Source organism: Dasypus novemcinctus, chromosome 5, assembly GCF_030445035.2.
Source record: "Dasypus novemcinctus isolate mDasNov1 chromosome 5, mDasNov1.1.hap2, whole genome shotgun sequence".
Lineage (NCBI taxonomy): Eukaryota > Metazoa > Chordata > Mammalia > Cingulata > Dasypodidae > Dasypus > Dasypus novemcinctus.
The window spans coordinates 133,613,020-133,630,038 of record NC_080677.1 but is presented as its reverse complement, the minus strand read 5'-3'; the positions used below and the strand labels follow the sequence as shown (position 1 = coordinate 133,630,038).

At 41.4% G+C, this 17,019-nt stretch overlaps 1 non-coding gene across 1 annotated transcript; it reads right to left on the bottom strand.

The window, feature by feature from the left end:
* Nucleotides 1-2,683: 2,683 nt before the first annotated feature.
* Nucleotides 2,684-2,790, bottom strand: LOC111759941 (U6 spliceosomal RNA). Its single transcript, XR_002793776.1, has one exon. It is a non-coding gene; the product is annotated as a U6 spliceosomal RNA (small nuclear RNA).
* Nucleotides 2,791-17,019: the final 14,229 nt, after the last annotated feature.

Genomic DNA, 17,019 nt, shown 5'->3' with positions numbered 1-17,019 from the left:
TCAACTTGTTCCATCGGTTGATATATCTATCTATCCTTGTGCCAGTACCATGCTGTTTTGACTACTGTAGCTTTGTAATATGCTTGAAAATCAGGAAGTGTGAGTCCTCCAACGTCATTCTTCTTTTTCAACATGCTTTTGGTTATTTGGGGCCCCTTACCCTTCCAAATAAATTTGGTAATTGACTTTTCCATTTTTGCAAATTAGGCTGATGGAATTTTTTTAAAAATAAATTTTACTGATGCATATTAATAAAGCATTAACCCATCCAAAGTGTACAATCACTGGTATTCAGTAATCACATAGTTGTGCATTCATCACTTCAATCATTTTTAGAACATTTTCATTATTTTAATAATTATAAAAATAATGAAATATTTATCAATAATAAAAACTCATTACCTCTCAATCTCTCTATCCTTCTCCTGATGTACATAGCTGCTATTCTGTTTCTGTCTGTTTAGTTTATTTGTATTTATATTTTGTAAAAACAATCTTAGATATCTAAAACAATTCTATCTATCTAATCTATCTAAAAATAATTCTTAGATAGAAAATATCCATATTGATATTTTACATGAGATTTCACTATGTTATACAGTCCCATGTTGCAATTTTTAGTTTTCCTTCTGGTAATATGCATGACCTTAGACTTACCCTTTCAACTTCTGTCATACCGATATAATAGCTCTGCTATTTACAAACACTATGATGTGCTTTCACCATTTCTATTCATTTCCAAACTTATATAAACAAACTTTTTACCAATTCTGCAAAGATTATACCTCAGCTTTCCATTCTCTACCCTCATTCTATTTTCTCATGACTTATGTTTTTATTCGGATTGCATTGACTCTGAAGTCATTTTGGGTAGAATTGACATCATAATGATATTTTCTTGATTTTCTTTTGTTGTACCACCCTTGCATTCCTGGGATAAAATCTACTGGATTGTGGTACATAATTCTTTTGATGTACTGTTGTATTCTACTTGCAAGTGTTTTTTTTTTGAGGATTTTTCCATCTATATTTATCAGAAAAATTGGTCTTTAATTTTCTTTTCTAGTATCTTTATCTGGCTTTGGTATTAGGGTGATGTTGGCTTCATAGAATGAGTTAGGTAGTGATCCCACCTCTTCAATTTTTTGGAAGAGTTTTAGCTGGATTTGGTATTAATTCTTGGAATGTTTGGTGGAATTCACCTGTGAAACCATCTAGTCCCTGGGCTTAACTTTTCGGGGAGTATTTTGATGAATGATTCAATCTCTTTGCTTGTAATTGTTCTTTTGAGTTCTTTTATTTCTTGAAGAGTCAGTATAGGTTGTGCGTGTGTTTCCAGGAATTTGTCCATTTCATCTAGGTTATCTAACTTGCTGGCATATAGTTGTTTATAGTGTAATCCTATGATCCATTTTATTTCTGTGGGATTAGCAATAATGCCTCCCTTCTCACTTCTGATTTTATTTATTTGCATCTTCTCTCTCTCTTTTTTTCTTTTTCTTTCCCAGTCTAGCTAAGGGTTTGTCAATTTTATTGATCTTTTCAAAGAACCAACTTTTGGTTTTGCTAGCTCTCTTTATCATTTTTTATTCCTGATTTCCTTTATTTCTGCTTTAGTCTTAGTTATTTCTTTCCTTCTGCTTGCTTTGGGGTTAATTCCTACTGTTGTTTTATTTCTAGTTCCTCCTGGTGTGCAGTTAGGCCTTTGATTTTAGCACTTTCTTCTTTTTTAATGTAAACATTTGGGCTTATAAATTTCCCTCTCAGCACTGTTTTTGCTTGTTTCCGTAAGTTTTAATATGTTGCATTCTCGTTTTTACTCATTTCAAAATATTTACTGATTTTCCTTGCAGTTCTTCTTTGACATACTAATAATTTAAGAGAACGTTATTTAACATCCATATTCTTGTGGAAGTTTTGTTTTCTAGTTCTCCACCTGTTATTGACTTCCAGCTTCATCCCATTATGTTCAGACAAGATGCTTTGTATGATTTCAATTTTTCTAAATTTACTGAAACTTATTTCGTGACCAACATATAATCTATCCTGGAGAATAATCCATGTGCACTTGAGAGGAATATGTACCCTGCTGTTTTGGGGTACAATGTTCTGTATACGTCTGATATGTCTAGTTCATTTATCATATTATTCAACTTCTCTATTTCCTTATTGATCCTCTATGTAGATGTGCTATCTGTTGATGAGCCTGGTTTATTGAAGTCCTCAACTATTACTTTAGAGGTGTCTCTCCCGTCAATTTTGCCAGTGTTTGCCTAACATATTTTCAGGCACTTTTGTTTAGCTGCATGAATATTTATTATTGTTATTTCTTCTTGGTGGACTGTCCCTTTTATTAATATACAGTGTCTTTGTCTCTTTTAACAACTTTGACTTAAAGTCCATTTTGTCCAATATTAGGATAGCTACCCCAGTTCTTTTGTGCTTAATATTTACATGGAATATTTTTTTCCATCCTTTCACTTTCAACCAGCTTGTGTCTTTGGGTCTAAAGTGAGTCTTTTGTAAACAGTATATAGTGGGATCATGCTTTGTTTTAATCAGTTCTGCCAACCGGTGTCTTTTGATTGAGGAGTTTAATCCATTAATATTCAGTGCTAGTACTATAAAGGCAGTACTTACTTTCAGCCATTTTGTTCTTTGTTTTTTATATACCATTTCTTTTTTTTTAATGGAACACTTCATGAATTTGCATGTCATCTTTGCACAGGGGCCATGATAAACTTCTCTGTATCATTCCAGTTTTAGTATATGTGCTGCTGAAGCGAGCACCATATCTTCTTTTTTAGTCTCTCTTTTCCATTATTGCAACACCCTTTTCTGTATAGTTGATCTTTTGTATTATAGCTGACTGATCTCTTTCTCATTTCTTTTTCTGTATAATTTTTAAAATGCTTTCTTTGTGGTTAACCTGGGGCTATATTATACAACCTACATCTATAATTTACCACTTTGAAAAGATAGCAATTTAGTTTCAATAATACACATGTCCTCTGCTCCCATATCTCTCTGTTCCCCCTCTTTATGTCGTTTTTGTCCCACTTTATAATTTGCACATCTGTTATCAGGAAATATACCTTTTTTTTGTTCAATTGTATTCTGATTCTTATATGAATTAAAGACTGAAGGCTGTATATTGAAGATACAGTACTATTAGGGTTTGCATTTACCCATTTAGTTATCCTTATTGATGATCTTCATTTTTTCACACAACTCCAAGCCACTTTCTCCTGTCTTTTCTTTTCAACCTATAGAATTCCCATTAGTAATTTTTTTAGGGCAGGCTTCTTGTTAATGAACTCTCTCACTTTCTATTTATCTGTGAATATTTAAACTCTTCTTCATTTTTCAAGGACAGTTTTGCCAGATAAAGAATTTGGGGCTGGCAATTCTTCCTCTTTCATTACCTTAAATATATCATACCATTGCCTTCTTGCCTCCATAGTTTCTGATGAGAAATCCCCATTTAGTCTTATTGAGGATTCCTTGTATGTGACAAATAATTTTTCTCTTGCTGCTTTCAGAATTCTCTCTTTATCTTTGGCATTTGGCTTTCTGATTAGTGTGTGTCTTGAATTAGGTCTATTGAGATTTATTCTATTTGGAGTATGTTGCACTTCTTGGACATGAATATTTATATGTTTCATAAGAGTTGGGAAAGTTTTGGCTATTATTTCCTCAAGTATTCTTTCTGTCCCTTTTCACGTCTCATCTCCTTCTGGGACACACATGACATGTATGCTTGTGCACTTCACGCTGCCATTCAAATCCCTGAGACTCTGTTCAATTTTTTCTAATCTTTTCTTTTATCTGTCAATCAGATTGTATGATTTCAGTTCTCCTATCTTCTAGCTTGCTGATTCTTTCCTCTGCCTGTTCAAATCTGCTGCTGTATGCCTCTAGTGTATTTTTTACTTTTTAATTTTTTAATCATCTTTTTGTTTTTATTTTTTGTTTTATTTTTTAGTTTTCTGGGTTTTTTTGTTTTTATTTCCTTTTCTTTTTTGTTTTTAATTTTTTTGTTCTGGTGTCTTTTTAATCTCTACTATTATGCCTTTCATCCCATAATTTCTGTTATATTTCTTTTTGTACTTTCAAATTCTGTTTTATGTGCATATGTTGTTATTACCGTGCTTCTCCCCTCGGGTTACGCAGCCCGGATGAGTGCGCTGGAGCCGAGGAATCACACATAGTGAACACTCTGGGGACACAGGCTCGTGGCACAGGTCTGGTTTATTGAAAAAGTGCAGTGGTATATATGGGTGAGTGAGGGGAGGTAGGATGGTGTATAAGAACTGGATTGGTTATGTTAATTTGATAAGGGTGATTGGCTCCAGAGGTCTTGTTACTGAGGACAGGGGCAGTTTAGGCGGGCTCAGTGGTTGTTTACTTGAGCGCTTCAGTGCCATTTTTGAGGAGTGAGTCTTTTGTCTCACCCACAATTCCCCCATTTTTGTTTTTTAAAAGGTGTAAGGTAGTGGCACTGGAACTTGTGATTGGGTAGACGTCAGGGTGACTGTGCCTGTCTTAGGTTGTCACCATCTAAAGAGAATCTTAGGTTGATTTCTCCTGTAGGTGATTTTACCTGTCATGCACACATTGTCTTCTTAATATCCTTTATCTCTTTGGGCATATTTCCTTTATCTCCTTGAATCATTTACATTTGTTTGAACCACTTTGATTAGTTGTTCCAACTTCTGAGTCTCCTTTGAAGTTTTAATTTGTTCCCTTGACTGAGCTACATCTTCTTGTTTCTTAGTATGGCTTGTGAATTTTTGCTCATGTCTAGGCATTTGATTCTCTTGGTGGATTACCTTTGAAGGTCCATTTCTCCCTCTTGCCTAGAGTTTTATTGTTGACTGGCTTTGTGTTAAGGCTCTTCTTTGACAGTTTGTATACCTTATTCTAGACTTTTAGAATAGCTCATACTTAACTGTTAAGATTTTTTCAGCTCTTCTTCATCAGATTCTTTCCCTGGATGAGCAGTGCAATTTTTAATATTGTATTTTTGTGCAATTGTTTCACTTCCAGGAAAGAGCTTCATTTTTTCTCTCCCCTTTCTGGGAATCTTAATCTGTTCTCTTTGTTTTTGTATAGACTTTTCTCCCCAGCTCCTATGATTTGTTTAAATTATGTCCCTCACTCAGTACCACATTTTCCTTATACTTTTCAGCTCTGGGACCCATCCTATTTTACAGCAGTTAAGTTTAACTCCCCCCATCCCCCCTTTTTTTCTTTTTTCAGTGAGATTTTCCTGTGCCTAGTTTCTTCCCTATTAGACTAACCTCCCCTGGGAGCCAGATGGGTCAATTAAGAAAGGTGGGTCACTTCAGAAGAGTCCCTTTTACCTTTGGGTGATCCAGCTGACTGAAACTGAGTTGGTTACAGCAGCTTTTACCAGCCTTCCATCCTTTCTATGATAGTCTCTCCCCCCACCACCCCTCAGGCCCTTTTGTATTTAGCACTTCTCAGCTGCTTTTCTTCATCCTGGGTCTCTGTGGACTTAGATCCCTATTCCTGGATATGTGAGGAGTTCTAACTCACTGCTGTGACTTGATCTACAGTCTGTCCCTGGTGAGAGGGACCCAGGGCTATGCTGCCATGTGGTTCCTGAGCTGTGCAGGACCAAATGACTGGAAGGAGAAATGGGAACTGACCCATGGTCCAGGATTGACTTCTCCTGGCTGAGATTTTTCTGATTCTCTGATTTGGCATTTGTGGAGTCCTTCTCCAGTCTCTACCATCCTCCAGAGTTCAAAGTAGGTGGAATTTAAGGGATATTTCCATTGCCATGTTGATGACATCACTTCCTGAAAGAGATATTTTTGAGATAATATACATGGAGTAGAAAAAACCCAAGAGTTAAAAAGAATGCTGTTTTTCAGCTATTTAATGAAAAGGAATGTAGGATAACCAAATAGGGCAAAAGCAAAAAGCAGAGTCAGTATCCAATCTGCCCCCTACAATGAGTATACACTTATAGAATATGAATTAAGAGGGCATGATTGAACTGAGGGATCAAGAAAAGGTCTAAAATATTGGTTGCCAATTCCAGGAGACAGAGAGATGGGAGGGATGCAACATGGTATGAACCATTGGTTCTCAAACTTTAGCTTGCATCAAAATCACCTGGAGGGCTTGTTTTAGTTTCAGATTCAGTATTTCTAACAAGTTCCCTGGTGCTGGTCTGAGTACCACAGCTTGAGAACCACTAGAGCAGAGGCAGAAGTATGAGCTTTGAATTCAGAATAGTAAATGAAGAAATAACACTGATCTTGTATTTTATGGTAAAGATTAAAGGGTTACTATGAATCTATTAATAGTGTCTTACACATAGTTGGTATTTAAAATGAGATCTTATAGGCAGATGGGTAGGTAGGTTGGATGATAGGTACATAGGATGGTAGGTAACAGGTAAGGATGATAGGTCAGTAGGTAGGTAGAAAGGTAGATAGGTACACTAGTAGGTAGGTAGGTAGACACTTATATAGAAAAACAGAAGGCTACCAAAAGTGCGCAGAAAGAAAGGATATTAAGGAGATGATGAGTCATGCAAGGAAATTTGTGGTCAAAAGAACATGGGCAGAATTGTTCCCTAAGCCAAAGAGCAGTCAGTCCCAGGTACCCTGTGTTTGGCAGCTGGGTGACTGACTGTTTCAAGATACAGCTGGGGAGCAAGAATTAACATGGTAACTGTACTGGATCCAGTAAGTGATGATGAAGCAAATCATAGCAATATATGAACATCTCCATCTTTATTACATGGTGACCACTGCAGATGCACTTCAAAAGAGGATATATATGGCCCCGCTTGGATGCTAAGGTTGGAAGGCAAAAGATGGGTGGAGTCTACCAATGCCAATCTTTGTTCTGGGCAAGATTTAGGACAATAGCATGGCACCAAAAGGCATGGAATAAGGGCAGGAAATAAGGAGAAGGGGAAAGAGGTAAAGGTAGCAAATTCTTTTACAAGCAGGATCGGCAACAGTTTGTTGTGTCCAATACAAAATAAAAATGTGGAACCCTTTGTTCAAAATTTAAAATTTCAAGTGAGTAGCAGTCTTGAATTAAGTGAGACAACATTCTTTCTAAACTTGGATCCCTATTTGACTGTACAAGTCACATATACAAAAAGCCAGTCCTTGTGCAAGACCACAGTATCACCTACTGCGCTGTCAGTACCTACTGGGAAAAATGAGTAGCCTGTTATTTTCAAGCCCTGTAGCACAGGTTATTTGCCTTGGCAATTTCTTAGAAGAAAAAAAGAAACTCCAAGAGAAAGAACATCCCTTTTCTCCCATTTTAAATCCTATAAATGCAAAATGGCTACTTGGAGCCTCCAAAGTGTTTTGGGACTCACACAACATTTTAAAACTTGATGAAAGTGAATGCCTTTATGTGAGGCATACCTTCCCCACTATTACCTGCCAGGCTCACAAAGGTCAATGGGTTCATTGTTTTGGTGTAAGACCTGATCATGAAAAGTCAAAAGTTCCCTGTTTGGGATCCATTTTGTGATTAACTTAGTAAATCCATAAGATTTATGCTGGCTAGTAAATATACACTCACACTTCAAAACCTCACTCTTCAACCAGCCCTGGCTTCACATTCAAATATGTTGGATAGTGCCTATAATAGACACCAGGAGGCAGTGTTGTCTAGTAGTCTGTTTTTAAGGCCACAGATCAAGGAATTTTCTTTCCTCAGTTCTACTTAATAAGGATAAACCTTCATTGTAAAAAGATGAAGGAACATTTTTAATGGGATATCTTACAGCAATGTAAATATAGTAACTTTATGAGGAGCAAAACAAAAGAAAAATAGAACGGTACTTTTGACTCCCTAGGGCCAAATGATTCAACCTAAAACCACAGGGTCAAAATCTGGTTTCAAGAAGGCTGAAAGGGGATCTAGTGAATGACTATCCTGGAACGGAATAAGAGCTTTCCCCCACCAGGTAAACTTGCAGTACAATGAAGCCCAAGTCACTGGGCTTTCTACTAGATTCTTATGGCCTGAGGCTTAACAGCTTTCCTTTGTTGGCAAAACAAAATAGAAGTGATATGTGAAAGAAACTAATAATAGTCTAACATCCTTTGGAGCTTAGAATAAAATTTATGACAATTTCACACCTACAGGGCCACAAATCCCTCCTGGTCCCACTTCCTGAAAAAACCAGCCATCCTTTCATGTCTCCCAGAAATATTCATTGAGTTCCTAAAATGGGTATAGAAAGAGTTATATATTGTTTCCTTTTTTTTTTTTTTTTTTTTGAGGTACCAGGATATATGGGAAGCCAGCACTCAACCACTGAGCCACATTGGCTTCCCTATATATTGTTTTCTATCTTCTTACAGATATTAAAGGAGATCATTCATATACACAAATAACTACAGGTGACAGTATGTTTAAGGAAATAATATTAATTTTACAGTCTATGCAATTGTATTTCCAGGTGGGATAGAGAGAGATCCCTTCAGACAGTAATTTGGCTTCACAAAAGAAACAGCACCTGAGAGAAACCCTTCAGTTAGAGGAAGAAGGAACAGAAATAGGAAAGCACAACTTGAGTTTAAGAGTAGACCTCCATGAGCTAAGTGTAGAAAGATGAGTTGGAGAAAAGGCCTTAAATGTTGGGTTAGAAAATGTGGAGTTTAACATATCCCAGTTAAGATTTTTAGAAAAGAACTATCTGAGAGATGTCTTGTAGGAAGAGCTATGTTAGGTAGAATGGATTGAAGAAAACATAAGCAAGAAAGCAATTTTAAAAATTTATCCTGAAAATACAGCTTCAGGATCAGACTGTTTGCATGTGAATTCCAACTCTCTCATTTGGCTGGTGTGCCCCATTTTGGTTAACTCTTCTGACCCTGTTGCTCACCTGTAAAATGTGAGTAACAAGAGCACAAGATGTTGTAGCAGAGAGAAGTCGGGTGTTTGCAGTATTAAAGGCCAGGACAGGAGAATCTGAGAAGGAAGGCTTATTAACAGCTGACTGGTCTTGGTGGACTTTTGTCCAAAAAAAAAAAACCAAGCCCCGAATAGGATTTTTGGGTCCTTTTTATACAGAGGATGTAGGAGTGGGGAGTCAAACGGTGCTTTTATGCAAAAGGACTTCCTTTGTTAGTTTTTTTTTTTTTTTTTTTTTTGAGTTTTAAGTGTTTATCAGATAGGTCTTGAATTAACACATACCCCCCACATTCCAGGTAAGCTTGAATTAACACATATAGTCTGCATCCTCCCTGAATATCCAAAGCCTATAGAGCCCATATCACTTAATCGGCCTTCTGGGAACTAGGCATACTTGAATATAGGATAAGTTTGAATTTATGCACAGGCCCTATTAGAACTTCATAGGATTGATGTGTGGATTACACAGATCATCTATATAAGGCACTTAATAGAGTGCCTGGCATATAGTAAAAGCTCAGTGAAGATTAGTTAGTGATGTTAATGATGGCATTGTGAAGAAACTGAGAATCAAATAGATTAAAAAATAACAAGAGGCAAATCTGGGACACAAACCTATCTTCTTGATTCAAATCCAATGTTTTTCATTCTTACATGTAGAGTCTAAAGATTTGGAAAAGTCCTCCTGTTTTCACACATCTAATGCAATTCAGTGTTTTGATCTTTATGTCTAAGCACACATTTCATAAAGATCCCATAGTAGATACATTTGCATTACTCCTAGTGGGAAAACCTATTTAATTGATTATTCTAGCTAACTGATTTCTAGTTACTAGAGAGTTTTAAAGCTGAGGATTTAAAATTTTTTTCAGTTCATGCCATTTAATCTCTTTTCAGTAAGTAAATTTTATACTCAATACAATAAAATTTTTTAAACTTTTTTCCCATTCTAGTAGATAAATTCTGCACATTTTAAAAAGTTTTCTTGATTTTTTTAAAGTTTACTTTTCTATTGTAAAAAAATCACAAGAGTATCTTACTATTTTATTTATAGAAGTGAAATTCAGGTACTTAAAATACATAGTCTTCAAAAGGTAACTAGTCTATGACCCGTAATTGAATACTTCTAATGCTATAAGAAGCAAAATAAAAACAAAAAGAAACCAATTTCTTGCCAAAAGTGATTACTTTGCTATATTTAACTCAAAACAAAGTTACTACTCTAAATGTTTTGTTTGGTGAGAAATGCCTATGATTATTTTACTTCTACAATGTTACAGGAGGAATAGTAAAAGACATTCTAAATATTTTGACCAGAGAAGAATCGTTTGGTAAGGGGATGGGTGGTGGGAGAGGTAGAGGATTAGAGAAGATAAGTGATAATTATCTTTATATTCTTGCCAGCCCATCACTGCCTAAGAAGAGTTCCGTTTGCTCTGTAAAGTTCTGGAAGCTAAAACAGAGACTAACCATTGAAAAACCACAGAGATTACAGTTCAGTTTTAAGTAAAACTTCCTGTCAATAAGAGTTCTCAAAAATGGAATGTAATATATAGCTATTTGTTATTTGTATTTTAAAAAACTAGATGTTTGGTGCTAGTTGGAGGAAGTATAACCAGATTTTGTCTACATTCTTGACTATGCTGCAGAAATGAATTTCAAGAGCACATCGGGTGAGTTAGGCCAGTAATTTATCAAGGTAGGGAAGGAAGAGAAATGGGAGAAAATAACAGATCATGGGTCCCAGGCAGAGAGGAAGGGACTGAAAAGTGATAAAGCAGGTCATTTTAGACTAAAGTTCCTCATTATAGATTACAAATGCCCAGGTTTTACCTGTGTATTGATCCATGTGGGAGGACACGGTGAGAGCAGGGCACAGAAGGCAGGAACAGGGCAGGAACAGGGCAGGACTGGCATTGGGACTGGCACCAGGAGGGCAAAGGCAAAAGAGAGCAAAAGGTCTTCATGCTTGCTTTTTAAACCATTAATTATTCTGCCCCTTTGCTAATGGCAAGGGAGGAGTCCCTGCTCTTTGCTGTTTTGATTGATTACCCCACGCATCAGTTCCCTAGGAGAGCCCAATTATAAAGTCCTTGGGGAATATTCAGGGCTTCTCCTGGCTTTCAGAGGAAATCTTATTCTGAATGGCAGAATCTTGGGGTGGGGAGTGTCTTCCAGCATCCATCTTGGGGATATTGATGTCCAGGTGGACTTCTTGCCAGGTTCCAGATTCATCCATTGATTCCCTATTTTACTAGCCGGCTTCAGAAGAGTGCCATGTACATACATAAATGTATACAAACACTCCTGTAAAAGTACATAGAAACTTAATGATTGCCACAGGGAGGGAGGGCTGAAATTGGATAGTGAATTTCTCTTCTCAGTATATTCTTTTGTTCTGCATGTATTTTAATATGTAATAAAATGAAAATGAAAAGAATACCCTAACAATTTTTCTGACAGTGATGGTCCTTAAGCAGTCTTGACAACCGGTTGATAAGAATGCTTTGAAGGAAACTCTACTTTGGAAAAGAAATGGATCATGAAATTCCCTTTGAATTTAGAGATGCTGTTAAGGTGAGTCAGGTGGAGCTAGATGGGGCAGGAAAACCAGAGAAACTGTGGAGGAAGGGGCCTCTGTCTCTCAAATAGAAAATGCAAAATTAGCAGTGGTTACCAGACATAGGAAGAGAAGCCTAAAACCTTGCCTTGATTTTTCCTTATACTTTTCTGCTTGTACATTTTATCCCTCTTTTAGTTTCAGATCAACACAATGGCAGATATTATCAACAAACATTTCCTTTTCCTGAAGTAGCTGTCTACGTGGGGAGAGAAGCAGGATCAGCTCTGGGGAGCTCCCACTCATATTTGCTTCTTGAGGCTGAAACTGCCTGTCAGGAGAGGTGTATAATTCCCCTTCCCTCTGTGCCCATGGAAACCAGTGTGAATTCCCTTCCCTTGCATTCTTCTGGGCCGGTCCCATTGAAAATGAGACTGGCTCTGGACAAGAAGGAAATCAAAGCATACTGCCCCACTTACAATTTATCACCTGATCCGTCCAGCTGGTATTGCCCTATCTAGTCCAGGACTGCTGACCTCTTCCTGGTCACTGCTGCCTACTTAACTACCAATGCCGTCTAGCTTCCTTACCTTGTGTTCACTTTGTTCACTTTGACTGACTTGCTCTGGCCCTGACTGTTGCTGCCTCCCTTCACCCCTCCTCCTAGCCTTTGTTATCTCCCTTTTCCAGCCGTTGCTATCCTTCCCGCCAGTCCCGTCCACTTAGCCAACTCATAATCTGCCCCCTTTCTTAATCACCGCCTACTTCATAGCTGCCTGCACAGTTCCGCCTATCCACTACCGCCCCGTAGTTTACCCGCCCCAATTCCTACCCCTCCCTTGACCCGACCTTATATAATCAAGTGTATTTCCGCAATAAATTGGACTAGCTCATTCTCACAGGCTGTCTCCGTGGTTTTTACTGCGCGTCCCCCACGCCTGGAGAACCTAGGCCTACGCGTTGGCCTAGGGGCTCACCGCCGAGCCGTGGAAGCCCGCCCGGTCCTCGTGGGTTGCTAACTTAGAATAGCAGCCCACAGCAGGGGTTGCTAACTTGGAATAGCAGCTCACAGCTGGGGGCCCGCCCGGGATCCTTTCCTTCCACCGCCCTCCGGCCCCTCTCTGCTGCTGCTGCTGCTGTCTACTGGCGACCATTTCAGCTCTCCAGGTAGGGACCCCATCGCCGTCTTTTCTTCTCCCACTATGGGCACCTCTCTCTCCTCACACCATACCCCTCAGGTTCGGCTTTTAGCCGCCCTGCTTGATACCAATGGAGTCCGCGTTTCCCTGAAACAGCTCCAGAAATACTGGGACCTGCTCCTCCCTTTTAATCCGTGGCTTGCCACCTGCCAGCTCTGGAGCCCAGACACATACTCTCGACTCATAGATCGAGTCACCTCCGCCATAGAGCATGAAAAGCGGTCTTTTCCGCACGGCCTGCTGCCTGCTCTAGTAGCCATACGCGCCTGTCTCCTTGGTGCGCCGTCAGAAGCTATCCGAGACAAATCGGTTAAGCAACCCAATGACTATGAACCCGATGATCCTGGCGACACAAATTCTCTGTCTGACCAGCTCGCCGCCGCTCTTGAGCGCGAACCTCCCCGCCCGCGCTCCCCACGGCTCGCAGAAGCCGCTTCAGTAGCTCCTCAAAATAGCGGACTTTCTCCTTTTTCTTCCACCTCTGCCCAAAATGGCGCACTTCCGGCTTCTTCTTCACCTATGTCCGAGCCCGCCGGCGGGAACAAAGACGCTTCCTCTCACCTTTACCCGCCCCTCCCTGTCTCGTCATCTTCCGGCCCTGCCCCGGACATAATGTCGCCGCCATCTTGGCCGGCCCCCGGAAATGACGTGACTTCGCCGCCATCTTGGCCGGCGCCCAAAAATGACGTAACTACATCGCCATCTTGGCAGGCGCCTAAAAGTGACGTCGCCACTCCGCCATCTTGTCCAGCGCCCAAAAATATCCCGCCGCCAGTTTGTTGCCGCCTTGACGCTGCTAAGCCATCATTCTCTCATCTGTTTCCCACTACCGTTCATCCCTCGCCACCACCGTATGGCAGCAGCTCCCCACCTGCTTCTAGCGAAGCACATTCTCCCGCCCCCCAGCTATACCCGCTCAACCCGCTGCCCACGCAGCAACGCCCTCAGACTTGGCTTCCCTTCACAGCCGAAGAAGTTAAAACTCTTCGCAAAGCTGTTAAAGAAGACGGCATAGGTAGCCCATATGTCCAACAATTAATAGAAGAGTTAGGGGTTCAACTTGCTCTTCCTTATGACTGGATTTCTCTAGCCCGTTCCATCCTTCCGCCAGGCCAGTTCCTTGAATGGCGTGCTTACTATCAAGTAGCTGTTGATAAGCAAGTGGTAGAAAATGTCCAGGCGGGTATCCAAGATCCAGCTGACGCCTACACAGGAATTAACAACTATGCTGACCCTCGTTCTTATATAAACATAGATCCAGGGTTTTGGCACCGAGTAAAAGCTCTTGTCCAGCGATCGTTCTCTTTAGTTTCTACCAAGCAGCCCACCAAATTTGCGCAAATGCTTCAAGACTCGCAAGAAACCTTTCCAGCATTTGTCGCACGTGTTTTAGAAGCATGCCAGCGGAAAATTACTAATGAAGATGCTCAGTTTGTGTTAGCAAAAGAACTCATTCTCGATGGGTGCCTTGCACCCTTCCGGGCCGTTATTCTTCCTATCCGTGATAAGCCAATACATGAATGGGTATTGGCTTGTCGAGATATTGACCCACAGACTAAAGCACTTACTGCTGCCTTCGCTTCCGCCATGGCTGTGTCATCTGCCTCCACTTCTGCCTGCTTTCGATGCGGTCAGCCCGGTCATTTTGTCCGTGAGTGCCCTCAACAGGCAGCTCCCCGCCCTGCCGTAGCACTGCACAGACCAAGAGGCCCCCCCACACCATGCCCGCGCTGTGGCAAGGGGTATCACTGGGCCCGCGATTGCCGCTCATCGCAACGTATCTCCCAGCCTTTAAACTTCCAGCGGGGCAGGCCTCAGCCCCTCCCCCAAGAGGCCCTCCAGAGAGCTCCAAAACCTTAATGTGGACAATGCCTATCAAACGTCACCAAAAACCTTCCTTAAAGCTTAAAATAAACGGACAATGGCTTGAAGGGCTCTTAGACTCTGGTGCTGAAATCTCTTGTATTCCCTTTGAAATCGCCGCCTTCAATCATTGGCCCCTCGAAACCGGCCCTCAAGTCATCGGCGCCACGGGAGCTGCTACCTCCTGGAAAACCTCCCAGCCTCTGCAATGGAGCGACCGAGAAGGTCACGAAGGCCAGATTCGTCCACTCGTCCTTTCTTCAGTCCAAACCATCCTGTGGGGAAGAGATGTACTCAGCCAGCTAAAAGCTCGAATCACCACAGAAGCCTTCATAGCTGCGCCGCCCCCCCCCCCCTTATAGGGGCCACTGCTCCCATCTCAAGACCTGACCCTATCCCTCTGGAATGGGACACAGAGGAGCCCATCTGGGTCGAGCAGTGGCCCTTGCCAACTCATAAACTGCAAGCTCTCTCTGCCCTCGTCGAAGAACAGCTACAAGCAGGGCATATTGAGCCGTCTACCAGTCCCTACAATTCGCCAGTCTTTGTCATCAATAAAAAGAACACGAGCAAGTTCCGCCTCCTTCATGACCTTCGAGAAATTAACAAACATATTAAGCCAATGGGATCACCTCAGCCTGGTTGCCCGCATCCCACTGCAGTCCCTCAGCATTTTTATGCAGCCACCATTGACATCAAAGATTGCTTTTTCTCTATCCCTCTTCACCCGCAAGACTGTCCACGATTTGTGTTTACAGTCCCACGCACCAACAATCAGGGCGCAGCACTCCGATTCCAATGGCGAGTACTACCACAAGGCATGCGGAACAGTCCAACTATATGTCAGCTCTATGTCAATCATGCCATTGAGCCGCTACGCTCTAAGTTCCATCCAGAGCACACATACATCATCCACTATATGGATGACCTCCTTTTAGCAGCAAGTTCTAACACACTTCTCAATGATTTACTCTCTGCAGTTACGACAAACCTTTCAAGTCTTGGATTAATAGTGCAACCTGACAAAGTCAACCCCCAGCCACCTTTCCAGTTCTTAGGCTTTCATTTTCATCAATATATTCGGCCCACCAGCCCGCAAATCCATGTTTCTGATCACATGACACTGACTGAGCTCCAACGGCTTTGCGGACAAATCAATTGGCTTCGATCAGCACTCCCCATCACAACAGCGCAAATGCAACCCCTTTTCGAGCTCCTGCAGACTAAGTGCAGTCCATCCGCTGCAGTCGTTCGCCCCATCACCATCACCCCAGCTGCCAAAGAAGCCATCCAACAAGTAAATGCTGCACTCCAGCAATGCTGCCTAGAGCGATTCTCTCCCGATCTCCCAATCCTTGCCTTAGTTTTGCCAACACCAGTCACCCCAACGGGTCTCCTATGGCAAGATGGTCCTCTTCTTTTTCTACACACGTCAAAAAGTAAACTCCCAAAAATCTGCCCATTTACAAGGGCTTGGATCACATTAGCCACTGACTTAGTACTTCTCTCCATACAAACGTACGGCGTCCCGCCACACACCATCGTTTGGCCCTTTGATGCAAAAGAAGTTACCTCTCTCATCATGAATAATGCCCAAATGCAAAGCCTAATAGAATTCTTTCGTGGCTCTTTTGACAATCACTATCCGCATCATCCACTACTACAAGGGGTATCTCAATTAGCATTTTCCAACCCGTTCCATCCGCTGCCCGCAAGAAAGCCAATTCCTTTTGCCATCACTGCTTTCACCGATGCTTCAAAAAAGGCATTCGCTGCTGTCATATATACGCCAAGAGAACCTAAGCCACGACAATTGGTGTTTGCTAATGACTTTTCTGTCCAAACAGGTGAACTTTTAGCTGTCGCCGCAGTCCTCAATCTCTACCCGGACCAGCCTCTTAACATCTTCACAGACAGCTTATACACTTTACAAGTGTGTCGCAGCCTCCCGCTTGCTACTTTCCTACCCAGTGACTTAACTATTGACCAAGCACTCGCTTTTGTACAGCGACTGCTTGAAGAAAGGCAACAACCCTGGTTCATTGCTCATATCAGAAGTCACTCTGGCCTGCCAGGACCGCTAGCTCAAGGAAATGCCCTCGCCGACGCTTTAGCATCCGGCCGCCATGTATGCCCAGTTGCCATTCAAGAAAACCTCACTGACAAAACAAGACTGGGAGACTTTGTCAACCAAGCTAAGCTCCTACACTCTCAATTCCACTTCTCAGCGCGATCCATTCAAAAGCTCTTCCCAGACCTCCCCATTGAAACATGTAAACATCTTGTGCGCTCCTGCCAAACATGTGCACCTTTGCTGCCTCTTGGACCCTTGCAGCCTCGCGGAGCTAATCCCCGCGGCCTACGGCCTAACTCCCGCTGGCAACTTGACGTCACACACGTTAGCGCCTTTGGACGCCTTAAGTATCTTCATGTTGCAGTTGATACTTTCTCGCACCTGTGCTACGCTGT